This window comes from Heterodontus francisci, chromosome 9 (genome assembly GCF_036365525.1).
Source record: "Heterodontus francisci isolate sHetFra1 chromosome 9, sHetFra1.hap1, whole genome shotgun sequence".
NCBI lineage: Eukaryota > Metazoa > Chordata > Chondrichthyes > Heterodontiformes > Heterodontidae > Heterodontus > Heterodontus francisci.
In genome coordinates, this window is record NC_090379.1 from 59,626,371 (window position 1) to 59,645,919 (window position 19,549).

Below are 19,549 nucleotides of genomic sequence, written 5' to 3' on the forward strand. Positions count from 1 at the left end.
TGAGCGCACACATGGAGGAAGCTCTTGTAGTTGCAGACCAATTGGACATTGAGGGAGTAGAAGCCCTTCCTGTTGATGGATCTGAGTGGCCGGTCACTGCGTGCCTTGATGGCCATATGGGTACAAACTGATGATGCCCTGCACCTGGGTAAATCCAACGATGGAGGCACAACCCAACATCCTCTTTCCCTGCGGCCGTATCTGTTGTGAAATGAATGTGCTGTCTAGCTCTGGCATCAGTGACCATCCAGATGCAGTGTTGTGCAGCTGTTTTTGAGATGCCACTAAGGTTCACAGCTGATATTTGGAAGGAGCCAGAAGTGAAAAAGTTCAAAGCCACAGTGACTTTGACGGCCACAGGCAGGACATGGCAAATAGTGCAAGGTGTGAGGTCTTCGGCGACAAGAGCACAGATGTTTGTGACTATCTGCCTGGAGAGTCGCAGTCTCTTGTGGCACTGGTTTCCAATTATTTTCAGGTAGCTACATCTGCTGGGGTAGATCCTGTGTTGTGGGGTTGGCCTCCGTTGCCTTCCTGCTCTTCTTTCAACTCCTCTGCACTTCTGATGCCTGGGGTTCTACCCTTCCTGCAAAGGGTCTTGCCCCTCATCAGCACTGGGCCCTTCCTTCTGGTCAGATGGCCGCCCAATTGTCCTTGGCATCTTTGCCCCGTCTTCTGCTCCCGCAATGCCATGAGATACCAACCCTGTCTCAAGCCAGGCCACTGAGTTCCCACTCTCCCTGCCACCTGTGCAACATGAAGGGCACCCTCTTACCGTGCCCAGAGTCCTTTTGCCCCGCTGACCCTCTTATGGGGCTGTGGTGATGACTGGCCCCCCCACTGTGTACCTGCCTCCCCTCAGTTTTTGGAAGCTGGCAGCTTCCAAAACCCATTCACCCTTTTAAATATTGCACCCTCATCTTCAACAGCTCTAAACAAGCTTTTTAACAAGTTTAATTGGCCTCAATGGGGAAGAAGGGAAGATTTCTGTCCCACAGTCCCCTTGCCCTGATGATTACTGTGGCGCTGGGATCGGCACCTTGAAATTGACATGCTGTCCAGCGCTGGTATGTTCGGGGCCCCCACTGCATCCGTTCATGACTTCAGGGGTTCCTGAAAATTCAGCCCCCAGAGGGGTGTGTGCACAAATCTGTAAAGGTGGCAGAACAAGTCAATAAAGCATATGGAATCCTGGGCTTTATAAAACGAGGCATAGAGTACAAAAGTCAGGAAGTTTTGCTAATCCTATATAAAACAACAGTTGGAATCCAGCTGGAATATTGTATCCAATTCTGGGCACCATACCTTAGGAAGGACATGAAGGTTTTGGAGAGGGTACAGAAGAGATTTACTTGAATAGTTCCAGGGAAGAAGGATTACCGTTACATGGCTAGACTGGAGACGCTGGACTTGTTCTCCTCAGACAGAGAAGGGAAAGAGGAGATTTGATAGAGGTGTTTAAAATCATGAAGGGTTTAGAGAGAGTAAATAAAGAGAAACTGTTTCCAAAGGCTGAAAGGTCCACAACAAGATTTAAGGTGATTGGCAAAAGAACCAGAGGCAACATGAGGAAAAACCTTTTATGCAACAAGTGTTTAGGATTTGGAATACACTTCCTGATAGAGTGGCGGATACAGATTCATTAGGATCCTTGAAAAGGGAATTGGATAAATACTTGAAGGAGAAAAAATTGCAGGGATATAGAACATAGAACAGTACAGCACAGTACAGGCCCTTCGGCCCACGATGTTGTGCCGAACCTTTAACCTACTCTAAGATCAAACTAACTACCTACCCTTCATTCTACTATCATCCATGTACCTATCCAAGAGTCGCTTAAATGTCCCTAATGTATCTGCTTCTACTACCACCGCTGGCAGCGCATTCCACGCACCCACCACTCTCTGTGTAAAGAACCTACCTCTGACATCTCCCCGAAACCTTCCTCCAATCACCTTAAAATTATGCCCCCTGGTGATAGCCCTTTCCACCCTGGGAAAAAGTCTCTGACTATCCACTCTATCTATGCCTCTCATCATCTTGTACACCTCTATCAAGTCACCTCTCATCCTTCTTCGCTCCAATGAGAAAAGCCCTAGCTCCTTCAATCTTTCTTCGTAGGACATGCCCTCCAGTCCAGGCAGCATCCTGGTAAATCTCCTCTGCACCCTCTCTAAAGCTTCCACATCCTTCCTATAATGAGGTGACCAGAACTGAACACAATATTCCAAGTGTGGTCTCACCAGGGCTTTATAGAGCTGCAGCATAACCTCGCGGCTCTTAAACTCAATCCCCCTGTTAATGAAAACCAACACCCCATACGCCTTCTTAACAACCCTATCAACTTGGGTGGCAACTTTGAGCGATCTATGGACATGGACCCCAAGATCCCTCTGTTCTTCCACACTACCAAGAATCCTGTCTTTAAGCCTGTATTCTGCATTCAAATTCGACCTTCCAAAATGAATCACTTCACACTTGTCCAGGTTGAACTCCATCTGCCATTTCTCAGCCCAGCTCTGCATCCTGTCAATGTCCCGTTGCAACCTACAACAGCCTTCCACACTATCCACAACTCCAGCAACCTTCGTGTCATTGGCAAACTTGCTAACCCAGCCTTCCGCTTCCTCATCCAAGTCATTTATAAAAATCACAAAGAGCAGAGGTCCCAGAACAGATCCTTGTGGAACACCACTGGTCACCGAGCTCCATGCTGAATACTTCCCATCTACTACCACCCTCTGACTTCTATGGGCCAGCCAATTTTGTATCCAGACAGCCAACTTTCCCTGAATCCCATGCCTCCTTACTTTCTGAATGAGCCTACCATGGGGAACCTTATCAAACGCCTTGCTAAAATCCATATACACCACATCCACTGCTCTTCCTTCATCAATGTGTTTTGTCACATCTTCAAAGAATTCAGTAAGGCTTGTGAGGCATGACCTGCCCCTCACAAAGCCATGCTGACTGTCTCTAATCAAACCATGCTTTTCCAAATAATCATAAATCCTGTCTCTCAGAATTCTCTCCAATAATTTGCCCACTACCGACGTAAGACTGACTGGTCTATAATTCCCAGGGTTATCCCTATTCCCTTTCTTGAACAAGGGAACAACATTTGCCATCCTCCAATCATCCGGTACTACTCCAGTGGACAGTGAAGACGCAAAGATCATCGCCAAAGGCGCAGCAATCTCTTCCCTCGCTTCCCGTAATATCCTTGGGTATATCCCGTCTGGCCCCGGGGTCTTATCTGTCCTCATATCATTCAAAATTTCCAGCACATCCTCCCTCTTAACCTCAACCTGTTCGAGCATATCAGCCTGTTCCACGCTGTCCTCACAAATGACCAGGTCCCTCTCACTAGTGAATACTGAAGCAAAGTATTCATTTAGGACCTCCCCTACCTCCTCCGACTCCAGGCACAAGTTCCCTCCCCTCACTCTGGCCATCCTCTTGTTCCTCACATAAGCGTAGAACGCCTTGGGATTTTCCTTAATCCTACCCGCCAAGCATTTTTCATGTCCCCTTCTAGCTCTCCTAAGTCCATTCTTCAGTTCCTTCCTGGCTACCTTGTAACCCTCTAGAGCCCTGTCTGATCCTTGCTTCCTCAACCTTAAGTAAGCTTCCTTCTTCCTCTTGACTAGCTGTTCCATATCTCTTGTCATCCAAGGTTCCTTCACCCTACCATCCCTTCCCTGCCTCATCGAGACAAACCTATCCAGCAGTCGCAGCAAGTGCTCCCTAAACAACCTCCACATTTCTGTCGTGCATTTCCCTGAGAACATCTGTTCCCAATTTATGCTCCCCAGTTCCTGCCTAATAGCATTGTAACACCCCCTCCCCCAATTAAATATTTTCCCATCCCGTCTGCTCCTATCCCTCTCCATGACTATAGTAAAGGTCAGGGAGCTGTGATCACTATCACCGAAATGCTCTCCCACCGAGAGATCTGCCACCTGGCCTGGTTCGTTGCCAAGCACCAAGTCCAACATAGTCTCCCCTCTAGTCGGCCTATCTACATATTGAGTCAGGAAACCTTCCTGGACACACCTGACAAAAACTGCTCCATCCAAACTATTTGCACTAAGGAGGTTCCAATCAATATTAGGGAAGTTGAAGTCACCCATGACAACAACCCTGTTACTTCTGCACCTTTCCAAAATCTGCCTCCCAATCTGTTCCTCCATGTCTCTGTTGCTATTGGGGGGTCTATAGAAAACTCCCAAAAAAGTGACTGCTCCTTTCCTGTTTCTGACTTCCACCCATAATGACTCAGTAGACAAACCCTCCTCGATGACCTCCCTTTCTGCAGCTGTGATACTATCCCTGATTAACAATGCCACTCCCCCACCTCTTTTACCTCCCTCCCTATTCCTTTTGAAACATCTAAACCGCGAACATCCAACATCCATTCCATATGATAAAGAAGGGGGGGATTGTCTCTAACTGGATTGCACTTTGAAAGAGCTAGCACATGTTCAATGAGCCAAATGGCCTCTCTCTGTGCTGTCCTATTCTATGTTTCTATGTGATTGTGCACATTCACAAGGACTACAATGGTTCAAAAGGGTCCACTACTACCTTCTCAGGGCAATTAATGCGCCCATAGACGAGAATAAAAAACAACTTTGTAGAGGGTGTAGAAAGACAATTTAAATTAAACTACTTTACACAGAGGGTGATAAATTTATGGAACAGACTACTGAGGGGGTGATGGTGATTGTATCATCCAATTCAAGCATCAATGGGATAAGCACCTGCAGAAACATTTGGCAGAGGTTATGAGAAGTAAATTAGTGTGTCCTTAAAGGTTGCCATAACTTTCTGATCTGAGAATCTGTTTCATTCCCCGTTATATGCTTTAAAATCACAGAATCACAGAATTGATACAGCGCAGAAGGAGGCCATTCAGTCCATCATGTCCGCACTGGCTCTCCGAATAAGCAATTCACCGAGTGCCACTCCCCCACCTTATCCCCATAATCCTGCACAATCTTCCCTTTCATATAACAGTCTAATTGTGTTTTGTTGAATGATAATTATCTTAAATCCACTGGCTGGACATCTGAATTTGTATTTTTTAAAAGACATTTTTATAAGACAAGCTGCCAGCAAAGTCTTCCTTTCAGCTTAAGATGATCACCTCATTTGCTACACTGTATCCTACATAGCAAAGGACTGTGAGGAGAAAGACTAAATGTCTGTGTATTTCCCAGCAAGAACCAAGACCTCGGAAGTTTAAAGGAACTACCTGTTCTTTCAGTTAGCAGAGAAATACTGCTAACTGCTATGTTTGAATGACTGAGTGACTGTCATGTGACAAGCCCCTCCCCATCTGTGGTTTTAAGCTGGTGTTTTCTCTGCAACAAAAGAGGAAGCAACTGGACTCTAAAATGAGCAGACCCTAAATGGGGGTCTCTCTTTCTCTCTCTGTCCATTTCAGTTGAAAGCTTTCAAATTCTGCTTGTTGACTGACCACCTCTGCATACTCCAGCTACAATCAGAACCCTGTTGGAGGAAATCATCCACATCGTTGTCTCCAAAGCGACCCACTGAACCAGTCATCTACCTCTTCAAACTAAAAACCTCAGGACCACCAAATTCAGCTAGAAGCCAGCTGAATCATCAAACGCCACAGACTGTATACCCCTTTTTTTCTATGGACTCTAACTCAACCAATTTATCTATCCCCACTCTGTAACCTATTTGTGTGTGTGTGAAAACCTTTTGTGTGTGTATGAAAGTGAAAATTGGTGCATTGTTTATTATTTTATTAGTTCAGTTTAGGTACAATAAAGTTAACCTCTTTCTTTGTTAACTCAAGAAACCTGTCCGATTACTTACTTGCTATGATCATAACAAGAACCAATCAAACACCTACTGAATTGGCCAGTACATCCACTTTAAGAATTAAACCTGTTGTGGTCAAACAAGGAGAGGGTAAAGAGAGAAGCCCTTCGACCCCTTCTCAATTGAACCTACCTCCACCACACTCTCAGGCAGTGCATTCCAGACCTTAACCACTCGCTGCATAAAAAAGTTTCTCCTCATATCACTTTTGCTTCTCTTACCAATTACTTTAAATCTGTGCCCTCTCGTTCTCAATCCTTTCACGAGTGGGAACAGTTTCTCCCTATCTACTCTGTTCAGACTCCTCATGATTTTGATTACCTCTATCAGATCTCCTCTCAGCCTTCTTTTCTCCAAGAAAAACAGTCCCAACTTCTCCAATCTATCTTCAAAACTGAAGTTCCTGATCCCTGCAACCATTCTTGTGAATCTTTTCTGCACCCTCTCTAACACCTTCATATCCTTCCTAAAGTGTGGCACCCAGAACTGGATGCAATACCCCAGCTGAGCCGAACTAGTGACTTATACAAGTTCAACATAATTGCCTTGTTCTTGTACTCTATGCCCCTATTAATAAAGCCCAGGATACTGTATGCTTTATTAACCACTGTTGCAACCTGTCCTGCCACCTTCAATGACTTATGCACACATACACCCAGGTCCCTCTGCTCCTGCACCTCCTTTAGAATTGTACCCTTTATTTTATATTGTCTCTCCATGTTCTTCCTACCAAAATGTATCACTTCACATTTCTCCGCATTGAACTTCATCTGCCACCTGTCCGCCCATTCCACCAACTTGTCTACGTCCTTTTGAAGTTGTACACTATTTTCCTTACAGTTCACAATGCTTCCAAGCTTTGTGTCATCTGCAAACTTTGAAATTGTGCCCTGTACACCAAGGTCTGGGTCATTAATATGTATCAATGTATCAGGAAAAGCAAGGGTCTCATCACTGACCACCGGGGAACTCCACTACAAACCTTCCTCCAGCCCCAAAAACATCCATTAACCACTACTCTTTGTTTTCTGTCATTCAGCCAATTCTGCTACTGTCCCATTTATTCCATGAGCTATAACTTTGCTCACAAGTTTGTTGTGTGGTATTGTATCAAACGCCTTTTGGAAGTCCATGTACACCACATCAACAGTATTGCCTTCATCAACCCTCTCTATTTCCTCTTCAAAAAAGCAAGTTAGTTAAACATGATTTTCCCTTAAGAAATCCATGCTGGCTTTCTTTAATTAAGCTGCATTGGCCATGTGACAATTAATTTTGTCCAGAATTAATCTTTCTTGAAGTTTCCCCACCACTGAAGTTAAACTAACTGGCCTGTAGATGCTGGGCTTAGCTTTACACCCTTGTTTGAACAAGGGTGCAATTCTCCAGTCTTCTGGCACGACCGCCAAGTCTAAGGAAGACTGAAAAATTATGGCCAACACCTTTGCTATTTCCACTCTCACTTCCCTCAGTATCCTTGGATGCATCTCATCCAGTCCTGGTGCTTTATCCACTTTAAGTACAGACAGCCTATTCAACACCTCCGCCTTATCAATTTTAAACCCTTCTAGTGTCTGAATTACCTCCTATTTCACCATTGCCTGGGTTGCATCTTCTTCCTTGGTAAAGACCAATGCAAAGTATTCATTTAATACCTCAGCTATGCTCTCTGCCTCAATGTGCAAATCCCCTTGTTGGTCCCTAATCAGCCCCACTCCTCCTTTTACCACCCTTTTAGTATTCATGTGTCTATTGAAAACCTTGGGATTCCCTTTTATGTTAGCTGCCAGTCTCTGTTCATATTCTCTGCTTTTCTTATTTGCTTTTTTACTTCCCCTCTGAACCTTCTATATTCAACCTGGTTCTCAATAGTATTCTATAGCTGGCATCTGTCATAAGCACACTTTTCTTTCTTTATTTTAATCTCTATCTCTTTTGTTATCCAGGATTTGTTTACCCTACCTTTCCCCTTCGAGGGAACATATCTCGACTGTGCCTGAACTATCTCTTATTGAAGGTAGCCCATTGTTCAGCTACCATTTTTCCTGCCAACCTTTGACTCCAATTTATTCGTCCTAGATTCGTTCTTACCCCCTTGGAGTTGGCTTTCCTCCCGTTAATTATTCTTACTCTGGATTGTTCTTTCTCCTTTTCCATAGTCAGCCTAAACTTTATGACACAATGATCACTGTCCCCACACAATGATCACTGTGTCCTGTACAATGATCACTGACCCAAGGAGTGGGGATTGAGCAGATTGACTGACCTGTAAGGAATGTATCCTAAGGTACATTCTCTTTCCTATAATTTGCATAAACATGCTATTTTCAGCTCTTAATACTTACTGGTTTGTATTACTCTCTGTTAACATAATCTTTTCCTATATATCTTTTACAACATCAAATGTCCATGATATGTTGCTACTTTACCAATGAAGACCTAGGCTTGGTGCTCTTCCTTAAAATCTGTACTTTTTTCCTTCACATGTTTTGTTGATGATAGTAATCACTATTATAGGTAATATACTTCCTCCACACAGGCCTCTTCTGAATATTTGCAGCCCTTCCTTTTCTCACCGCAGTGCTCTATTACAGTAATCATGAGACTTTCCAGTGCAGCAGCACTGAAATTAGTAGTTAAAAAGGATCAGAACAGTCCAGCATACCACTCTGGTTCTTGCCCAAGCTAATCTGTATTGGACCGTCTGTTGAACACAGTCTGTTTATTTTCAATGGCCACTGGGGTTTTCCTGAGATTAGCAAAACACTGAAATATGCCTTTCAAGCATGCTCAGGTCACTTGCTTATCAATTCTAGTTTCTCTCTTTGAAAGTTATGGCATGGGATGGTGCTTTCCTCCAACCATTGGTGATGGAAAGGACAGAGTTGACATATCCATTGGCTTGCAGGCTAGAGCAGGAGAGTCCATGATTTATGTACCATCAAATCAGGAAGGATAATTATAGCAATAATTTCAGGAAAGAGTCTGGCAACATGATCCCCATTGTGTTTCTCTAAAACATTCCATTCCTCTGCATCAGTTAGCCAGTCAGAAGCAGGTAATGCTGTTGGAATTGGTTTTGCCGTAACTGTTTGCTCTACATTCATATTTCCATTTTAATCGCTTTTTTTCAGAATTCCATTTCCAGCCATGCAAATAGATTTTGCCAATAGTTTTCCTTGGGAGCTAAAATGACTGCACTTATTTATATAAAAATGTCTCCCGTCAGCTTGCAGATGCCATACTCTTTCAGATCTTTCACTGGCCATATTTTACACTTTTTGAATCAATTTTCTGAAACCAGGTGAGATTGGGAGTGTGTGCAAGCTGAAAATTTAGGACCTTGCATTGCCACATGGTGGGAGAGAGAAACACTATTTATGGCCCAAATTGGCAGGAAGGAGTGGAAACTAGGGCCTCAAAGGCCTCTAGGTCAGGTTGTTTTTTTGAAAGAATTGCATTGCTACAATTGTACAAACTAGTATTTTTAAAAAACTTTTCTTTGGCCTAAGTTGCGAGTATGACCAAGTATTTAAAAATTGGAGAATGGGGTTAGATGCGAAGAGAATCAAATGTTGCAGAGTTGGGGCCAAAGGTACACAAGTGGGGAGCAATGGTTACAGGAGCATTCCCATTTTTAACAAGTTTGATTTTAACTCCTGATTGATGCATGATTTTTTTTGTATTTCTTTTTGTCAATTCAATACCACAAATTGCACTTCACAGCTGGGTTAACAAGGTTGAGGAGATTTATATTTCTTAAGTGGTTCTTCCATTGGTTGAGAGGTGTTAAATTATAATTTTTGTAGATGCACCATAAATACTTGATATTTGTTTGTTAGCACTAGTGAAACCTTTCTTGCATGAATTGCACATTTCAATTATGTGCACTACTGCATTTCCATCAGAGGTTTGTAATTAGCAGAAAAAGTCATCCTCTTTCACATTTCCCATAAAAAGAATTTCAGCCTGACCAACATTGCTACATCGAGTACTCTATCACCGACATTTTAACTAAAACTTGTGATTTAAAAAAAATGTGTGGTGGGCTAGTATCTTAAGCATTAACTTCCTATGGTAAAATCATAACCTGAGTTGCGGGTTTACAGTCAATCAAATTAATGTTCTTGATTAGGGTGAGGGGAACTAACTCTTAGACAGGTTATCAGATGAAGGTTGAATACTCGCAAGAGGTCTAGAGCAGTAAAACCTGACACTGTATGTTTTGTCTAAATTCTCTGCTTCCTGTCAGTTAATCATTAAACAATACTGATAATTGGCTTGAAGACATTGTTGACCACACCCATTCTCCTCTAATGCCTCCCGTCAGTCATTCAACTTGGTGTGAATGCCCATGCCTGGTTCCATTCTTATCTATCCAGTCACAACCAAAGAATCAACTGCAATGACTTCTCTTTCCACTCCCACACTATTACCTCTGGAGTCCCCAAGGATCCATCCTTGGCTCCCTTATATTTTCCATCCTATACTGCCCCTCAATGACATCATTCAAAAACATAATGTCAGGTTCCACATCCTGTTGATGACACCCAGCTCTACTTCACCACCACCTCTCTCAACCTCCATTGTTTCTAAACTGTCACACTGCTTGGCCAACATCCAGTGCTCAATGAGCAGAAATTTCCCCCAGCTAAATATCTGGAAGACCAAAGCCATTGTCTTCAGCCCCTACCACAAACTCCCTCCCATAGCCACTGACTCCGTCCCTCTCCCTGGCAACTGTTTGAAGCTAAAACAGACCTTTTGAAACCTTGGTGTTGTATTTGACTCCGAGATGAGCTTCTGACTAAATATCTGCTCCATCTCCAAGACAACCCACTTCCACCATTGTAACCTTGCCTGACTCTGCCCCTATCTCAGCTCATCTGCTGCTGAAACCCCCATCCATGCCTTTACTACCTCTAGACTTGATTATTCCAATGCTCTCCTGGCTGGTATCCCATTTTCCACCCTCCATAAACTTAAACTCATCTAAAACACGGCTGCCTGTATCTTCACTACTAATTCAGAGTGCAGTTAGTGTACTCTCATGAATAACAACCAAGATCATCTTTATTGTTTATTTGTTTAGTACTTTTGCATACATTATAAGAGATTCTGGATTTTAAGAAAATTGGATTTGAGAAAGAAATAAGTTTTTCTGCTATTTGCCTGCTGATGTGGTTGAACTTTACTAAACTTGTAAGTTGAAAACTGAAAAAATCCTGACTATAGTACTTTTGTAGCATGTCAAATACTTTATCACTTAAATCATCAATATTGATATTCATTTCTACATTCCCAACCATTTTCAATTCAGATATTATCTAGCTCAGCTCAGCTTTTCTCTTCACAGATCTGTCCTGCTCAGCTTTGTGAGATTAATGTCACCTGACTTGACCAGTGGCATACTCGTCCAGGAACTCTTCAAACTGTGGATATTGCAACCTGCTTCTACTTTGAATTTTCTTGGCTGCTTAAACAATGGGGAAGATTTTTTCAGCTGGTTTAACAGTTAATTACAAATTTCACAGAAAGTGGACCATGAGTTGATGCAGAATCACTCTGATCAGGAATTTTCTTGTAAAATCAAATGTTTGATTATCAGTCTGAGTGTTTTGGCAGATACAGTTGCATTACCAAATGTGTTGATTAATTGAAAATAGCAAGTTAACTTTGATAAACCTATAACTTTACATAACGGGAGTTAATAGAGCAAAGCCAAACATAGTTTGGCACATACCAATTCAAAAGATGAGCTTTTTTACTAAGGCAGATAGGATACCTCTAAAGATGAGGATACTGAAATACAAAACTGGGAATTCCATTAAACAGCTACCTTCCAGTCCAGACCACTTGCACTTTTTGCAGTGTGGTGCACTTTTCATCAACAAGCTATAAGATTCCTCAAACTATTTTCACTTTATTTTCCAATGTAATTGCCAGAAACAGTAGAAATTAAATATAAAATCAAAACATAAAATGTTAACATAATAGTTTCTGCAGTGGAGAAGTAATGATCTTTTCTTATGAAAGGGTGTCTTCAGTGATAGAAATACTATATTAAAATGAATAATGCATGGCTACATCGTAGTCCAACGATGTAACAATACCAAAGGATTATGGGACAGTGCTGATGGGATTGAGATTTGAAAATGCATTATATTTTTCCTCATCAAATTGTTGATCTTTGGTACTCCAATACCACATTAAACTTGAACATCAGAGGGAAACCTTGGTATATAAAACACTTTGGTATACTTTATTGCTTTCTTGCTACCACAAAGAAACATGAGGAGTTCAGGAACGAGAAGCTAATCATTTTGCTTATGTGCAAACAGGTTGAGAAGCTTAAACAACACCAAACTCCCAACATACATGCCACATTTTCCACTGAGAACCAATTCATATCATCTCAGCATTGGTTCCTGTACAAACTGCCACTGGCATTTGCTTTTTTCCTAATAAGGATTGAGCAAACATATGGTCATATCCATCATAATTCAGAAAGAGGTGGTGCCACTTTTCTTAGAAACATCTAATTACTCCCAATGCTAATTTGCCAAGCAAAAGTTGTGACAATTAAGTGGAGCCTTCGTGCTTGTCAAGAGCTCTTTGCTCATAAATATAGGAGTTTTGCATGGATTTGCCTAAGCACACATGGAAGAGTCAAGGCTTTGAATTAGATTAATCAGAACACATCCCGAACATGCTGTAAATTGAAGCAATTTGCTTAATTTTACACAAATGGTAAACTAGATTTGACAGGGTGAACCTAGATCAAGCTCACCAACAAGTAAGAGACAAATAAAGCAAGTTAGATATCTGAACTAGCTTAAAAACACTACAATGTATGAACGATAATAGATAAAAAATCATTTGGATATATTACAGTTTGAATTAGAGCAACAGGTACTAAGAGTTTTTAGTGCATTTTATTCTGTTCTGTAGAGTGATTTGCTGTATTAGCTGGAGAATATCTCACAGGTAAGTTATGGCACATTGTTCATAGGAATGAAAGTCCTTTGAACATTGGATTCAGACAGTCTTTCACAGAACACCAAAAACACTGAGTGTGTGACTCGTGGCTAAGTCTTAGACTTTGAATTCATTCTGGAACCATCAAGTACCTCTAATAATGAGGCTTGTCATATGTGATTTTTATCAAATATTATTCCAGTAAGAGATGAAATGCCAGATAACATCCATGTTGTAAAACAGCATATTCATTTAATGGCATTTCACTGAAGGTTTTATAAAAGAAATGACTGAAATGCTTACATATTTTACTACATGCTCACATTTTAGTTATGAATAAGAGCTTCAAGTTGTTCATGTTATAAAAGATACTTTCACATTTGGAATGCATTATGTCATGATCTGTTAATTTCAGAAATGAATGAGAATTCACTTTTTAAGATGGTTGAATCACAATTCTAAAAACTGAAGAAATGCACTACTTCTTGGGAAGTCTTGTGACCAGGCACCAGCCTGTGAAGTAACATTGCAACGTTTTAGTCTCATGCTACTTCCATCTTTTATCCTTTTTAATTAGAAGGCAAATTCTCAGACTGCTCGGCCTAATCCCTGCACAGTCGAACAAAGCCCAGCAATGTCTTTGAACGGTGTTCAGCCGGGCAGCACAAACCCTGGTAACTGATGGCAGTAGGGGCAGGATCCTGACCTCCATCCTAGCCATTCTTCACCAGCTCCCGATGCTCCCTGCCCCTTAGAACTTTGTTCCTTGCTCTTCTGTTTAAAGCTAGAAAGACAAAAGAGCAAGACAATGTGGGAAACCTATAGGATTGGCTAGGTAGGGAGGGGGCGCAAGTGGCAACTGGGCAAAAGCAAATGGAGTTTCACAGAAATGGACACAGTGGGGAGAATTGGATCACCAGATTATGTCTCTAGTCTCAAAAAATTTCTTCACACCTCACTAAATCTTTTCATTGACAGTGCTACTTTTTAAGAATTGTTGCATTCCCAATTACCATAGGGGTGCTCAAGTAAACACCCAAAACCCTATTTAAGAGACCAAAGTACCATATGTCTTAATACTGCTCTGAGTTGACTACCTTTATATTGAAGGAGCTGTATAAGCATCTTGTTTCCTGACACTGCTTTCAGAAATACTTGCAAACAAACCAATTTTATTAATGCAAATCAGCAGCCACCCAGTGATGCAATGCAAAGATTGGTCTTCTGGCAGTTTATATACTATTTTCAAACCAATAATATGATATGCTTCATTGAGATTACTTTTCAAACATTAACAAATTCAGAAAATTGTAGTGATAAATGGGCTGTAATGATATCACAGAGGTCATAGATCCTGCACATTATTAATCTCTTTATGACTTTCTTTTCTCAGATTTGACTTTTTCTTTGATGATACAAATATAATAATACACTGCTCCCCACAGTCTCACCTCCATTCCATGTTGCTAATTTATAGGAACTAAATAAGGTGAATTCCATTTTTATTACATGACATTCCCGGATTTTAACAGCATTTTGGGATTTGAATCTATGATTACATTCATTTATAATTAGGGCCACTGGCTTATAGTAACCGAAAAAGTCAGATTCCATTTTTATTACATAGTAGTCCAGGATTTTTGCTAATGTTTTGAGGATTGAATTCCATGATTCCACCCATTTAAAAAAAAATTAAAACTGTGAATCTTTTGTCTATCTTTTTCCATCCTCTATCTATTCTCTATCATCAGGCCTCTCTCCTGCAGTCACTATCATCTCTTCCCCACCTCCCAGCATGATTCTCCCCCCCTGCCCAGGTATCTACTTTTCATTCTATTGGCATCTAATAAAAGGTATTCTTGGCAAGTCAAGAACAAATCTTTCCCCCTTAGACTGCAATGTGAATTTCCCCAACAAAATGTTTTTGAACCAACGATACAATATGCTTCATTGAAGATCCCTAACAAAATTACATCGTTATTTAAAAGGTACATAAACCTCCTCAAAACCGTCCTGTCTACAAAATGCAATCTAAGTGTGATTATTGATCCCAATCTGTCTCCTGGTTTATTTGAATGTGAAATCCATTTTGGACTCTACAAACAGTTGATTTATGCAAGAAAGTTACATATATACATTATAACAATTTTAAAAGCATCCATTAGAGGCCAATAAAATTCTGATTCTCTCTTTCAACAGGAAAATTTGAAATCATAAGCTTTAGAAAATTTTGCTTTTAAATTGAACACCATTTTTTTCTACTTATAATGGTATCTCCTTTACCATTTTAAATTCGATGCTTACTCAAAGTCATATATATATATATATATATATATATATGCACACACAATCTCAATATAAACAGATTTTTTAGAATGTTGTACTGCAGGATAATTGTTGTCAAGTCCCACCTTTGCTCCTTACATAGCTACCAATTCTGTAGCTAATGCCAACTGTAAATATATCTGCATGTGTAGAAAATCAATTTTCAGTTGGTGGTTCTGTGGTTTTAGTTTGGTAGGATCTTTTGAATATGCTCTGATGAAAAAAATTACTTTGGATTGATTTCACCATTGTAGTATTGATTTATTATTTTCATGCCCTAGATTGCTCCTATAGGTTTACTATAAAATTATATTGTGGATCTGTCTGTACTGGTCATTCCTGTATAGTTAATCCACATTTAAGGTTACATCAGAAATTCTGTTTTGTCATGTAGAAGCCTCAACTATTTTCTTCTTGAAGAAGTTAATGCAATTGGCCATTGATTTGGGCTTTTTGAAGTAAGTAATCAGCTCATAAACAAATGATGACAACTTTTCAGACAGATCTTTAATTGATCATCCTTTGACTCTACTGAGCCATTTTTTTGCAATATTAGACCCATGATAGTGATGTGCACTGTACATTGTGTTATCATAAACTGACTAGCATCTCATACTTTGTTATCTATGTAAATAGCTTCACTGTATGCAGAACGTAATTTTACACATGATCATCCAATCAGTTGCGGAGCTTGCCTTTAGAGTTGCTTGTTATTTGTTTATTGAGCAAAAGCTTACAAACTGTGTTCTTAATTTTATTTTCAAAAATTCTTTATAATGTGAAAAGTATAACTGATCTCTTCAGTGGATCACAAAATGTATCTTTGCAGCAGTGCTATGTGTACTTCAGCTTATGGGTTTGTGGAGGTATGGATACCAATGAGTATGGGGAGGGGGAGCACATATATGTCATTCATGAAATTAGCTGTGTTTTTTTTATTCATTCATGCGATGTGGGCGTCACTGGCCAGGCCAGTATTTATTGCCCATCCCTAATTGCCCTTGAGAAGGTGGTGGTGAGCTGCCTTCTTGAACCGCTGCAGTCCATTTGGGGTAGGTACACCCACAGTGCTGTTAGAAAGGGAGTTCCAGGATTTTGACCCAGTGACAGTGAAGGAACGGCGATATAGTTCCAAGTCAGGATGGTGTGTGACTTGGAGGGGAACTTGCAGGTGGTGGTGTTCCCATGTATTTGTATTTCCCATGTCCTTCTAGTTGGTAGAGGTCATGGGTTTGGAAGGTGCTGTCTAAGGAGCCTTGGTGCATTGCTGCAGTGCATTAGGGGTAGGCAGTGGTGTAGTGGTATTATCCCTGGACTAGAAGTGCTCTCTTCTTTCCAGATATAGGAGTAAGGCACTCGATTCACCTTCCTTTTTTATTGAACTGATGTACTTACTTAGAGTTTTGCCTATATTTAGATCTTGTGGGCTCTGGCTTGTTTTAATGCTGGTGTGGGTTCCCAGTGGAACTTCCAGACCTTAGTGTTTTAAAAATGCATTTTAAATCTCCCACTCTTGAATTGATTGCACTAGGCAAGGTGCCCTTTTATTTCTGAACCCACCCTGTATTCCCATGACCCTGCACCCACTCCTCCCCCCACCCACCCCCCCCCCCCCCCCATGCATTATAGCAATGCTGGATGCCAAAAACATTGCAATGATTCTGATGCCCAGCAGTGTTAAGGCATTAATTATGGCACATACATCAGATAACATCTTCTTATTATCAACCTACAACTTGTATAGGCTCGCCCAAATGTAGATGGATGTATTCAACTTCTACCGTCACTTCCAGTGGAAAATTCCAAAAGTAGTGCTGAGGTCAGGGAGCCAGCAAAGTGGCTCCTGCCTGCCCAGAATCCGCTTGAAAACAGGTAGTAAAAATATGGAAAATCTGACATTTTTAATTCAAAATGTTTGATATTAAAAGATGCACTTACAGTCTAATTCACAAATTGGACAGTATTTGCTGGTTTAACCCATTAATACCTATATTCTTGTTTTGCATTTAGTTCTTCCTTTGTGAATTTGAGTGCAGGTCTGGCAATATTAGTCACTGTTCTATACAGGAACTTGTTACTATTCATTGCAACCTTTCATTCATATATGTTTGCATGCCTGTAATCTAGCAATTCAATATTAATCTTCTTGTCTTTCATATTTCTGGAATTTATAAAGATAGAATGGAATTAAAATGAACTAGAACAGAAATGAATTCACAAATTTACTTAAAACCTGACTGTGTGCATCCTAATCCTTTAAAAATTGGTATAATATATGTCACTTGGAAAATAAGCAATTTCATTTTTCTTATTGATACAATTTACTCATTTAAAAAGAACAAAAGAAAGATTTGCATTTATATAGCACCTTCCACAACTTCGGGATATCCCAAAGTGTTTTACAGCCAATGTACAAAATGGGCCAGCCAACTTTCATACAGCAAGCTCACATAAACAGCTATGGAATAAATGACCAGTTCATGTATTTCAAACACTAAAATAAAAGCAAACTATTGCAGATACCGGAAATCTGAAATAAAACCAAAAAAGTGCTGGAAATACTCAGCAGGTCTGGCAGCATCTGTGGGGAGAGAAGCAAAGTTAAAGTTTCAGGTCAGTGTTCTGATGAAAGGTCGCTGACCTGAAATGTTAACTTTGCTTCTCTCTCTACAGATGCTGCCAGACCTGCTGAGTATTTCCAGCACTTTTTTTGGTTTTATTTCATGTATTTTAAATGTTGGTTGAGGGATAAATGTTGGCCAGGGCACCGGGAGGTCCCCCTTACTCTTCTTCAAATAGTGCTGCAGGATTTGTTTTACATTCACTTGAGAGGGGAAATATCTCCAGGGTTAACTTCTCACCCAGAAAATGGCACCTCAGAGTACAGCACTCCCTCAGTATTGAACAGAAGTGTCAGCCTAGATAATACGCTAAAGTCTAGAGTTGGGCTTGAACGAACCATCTTCTGACCCAGAGTCAGGAGTGTGCCAGAGCCAAGGCTAACACCTTGGTATAGACTTCATGTGGTTAAAGTTCAGGTAACCATTGCCCAAAACTGTTACTTAAACTTTAACCACATGCAGTGAATACTAAACCACTGAAGACTTGTGCAAGTAGAAAGAAACAGCTGCAACAGGCTGCAAAGGACCAAAGACAATAGGAACTGCACAGAAAGAAGCAATGAATAATTGGAAGTGAATGGAGAAGCATGCGTAAGTGATAACCACACGTAGGTGAAATGCTATGTTTTGAATTCAACATAAAGTAATTCGCCCTGCTGATGAGTGTATGAAACCCAAAGTCTGTATAACTTATTCAGATTCATGTCAAATTCTGATAGTCACACTCCTTTTATAGTGGAATCTTTTTTCTCAAAAAGTATCAATGTATTAGAAGCCAACTGATTAACCATTGCTGATAGTGCGATGAAACAGCAAAAATAGAAAGTGCAAGATCGGGTATAAAAATTACAACCCAACATTGAGGTGCGTAGACAGTTTCATGTAAGGATCCTGAAGTGAAACGGAGTGCACAATTCACCAAAAGATTGCAGGCCTGAAACTAAGTGTTTTCTTCAGCTCTGGAACACAATAAGCAAAATGCGTACTGTATGTTTCAAGCAATAGACAACTATTGCTCTTTGAGCGACAGAGGTGATCGTGAATGTTCAACAATTCACCTTTATTACTCTAATCAAGATAGCTAACCACTCTAGCTTTCAACTACAGTGAATATTTCTATAAAGCATACGGTATAAACATACTGACAAGACGTCTGAACAATGGAACTGATTTTATATTCTATTGGGAACTGTTAACCTGGAACTTCAGGCCCTGAATGTGGGGAACAGAAATATCTCCAATGACTGAAAAGATTTTTGTTCGGTATAATGCAGGTCACAGTATGAAAAAAAAATCATAAAATCAAAGACAATTACTGTTAAACTCCAGAAATCTCAGTTATGTCGATATGAGGCGACTTTGGGCTGTGCTGTGCTTAAATCTACGCAACACATTACTTCCGTAAACACAAGAAACTCACTTGAATTTGTCTTTTATATGGGGGTGCGAGATATGTAAATGAGCAGCGAAAGTTTTGGTGAATGTATCTCGCAAGCGGCATCGACGATCAAGGAAATTTGCGTGGCAGCATAAAACGAGCATAAATTAGTTTCGCAAGAAGTTTCTTGCAAAACTGCCTTTCCTCTGCCGTATGTTACACTAAAAAGTTCCAAGAAATTCCAACTGTATTTTTGGTCTCTCATTATCTTGAATATAATCCCCCTGAAGTAAAATATTTCTCTAAGGAAGGTATGGTGAAAAAGTCATAAAATGCCTTCTTTGATCTTCTTTACATCGATACCGCAAACTGAGAAGATGTGGCGAACTGT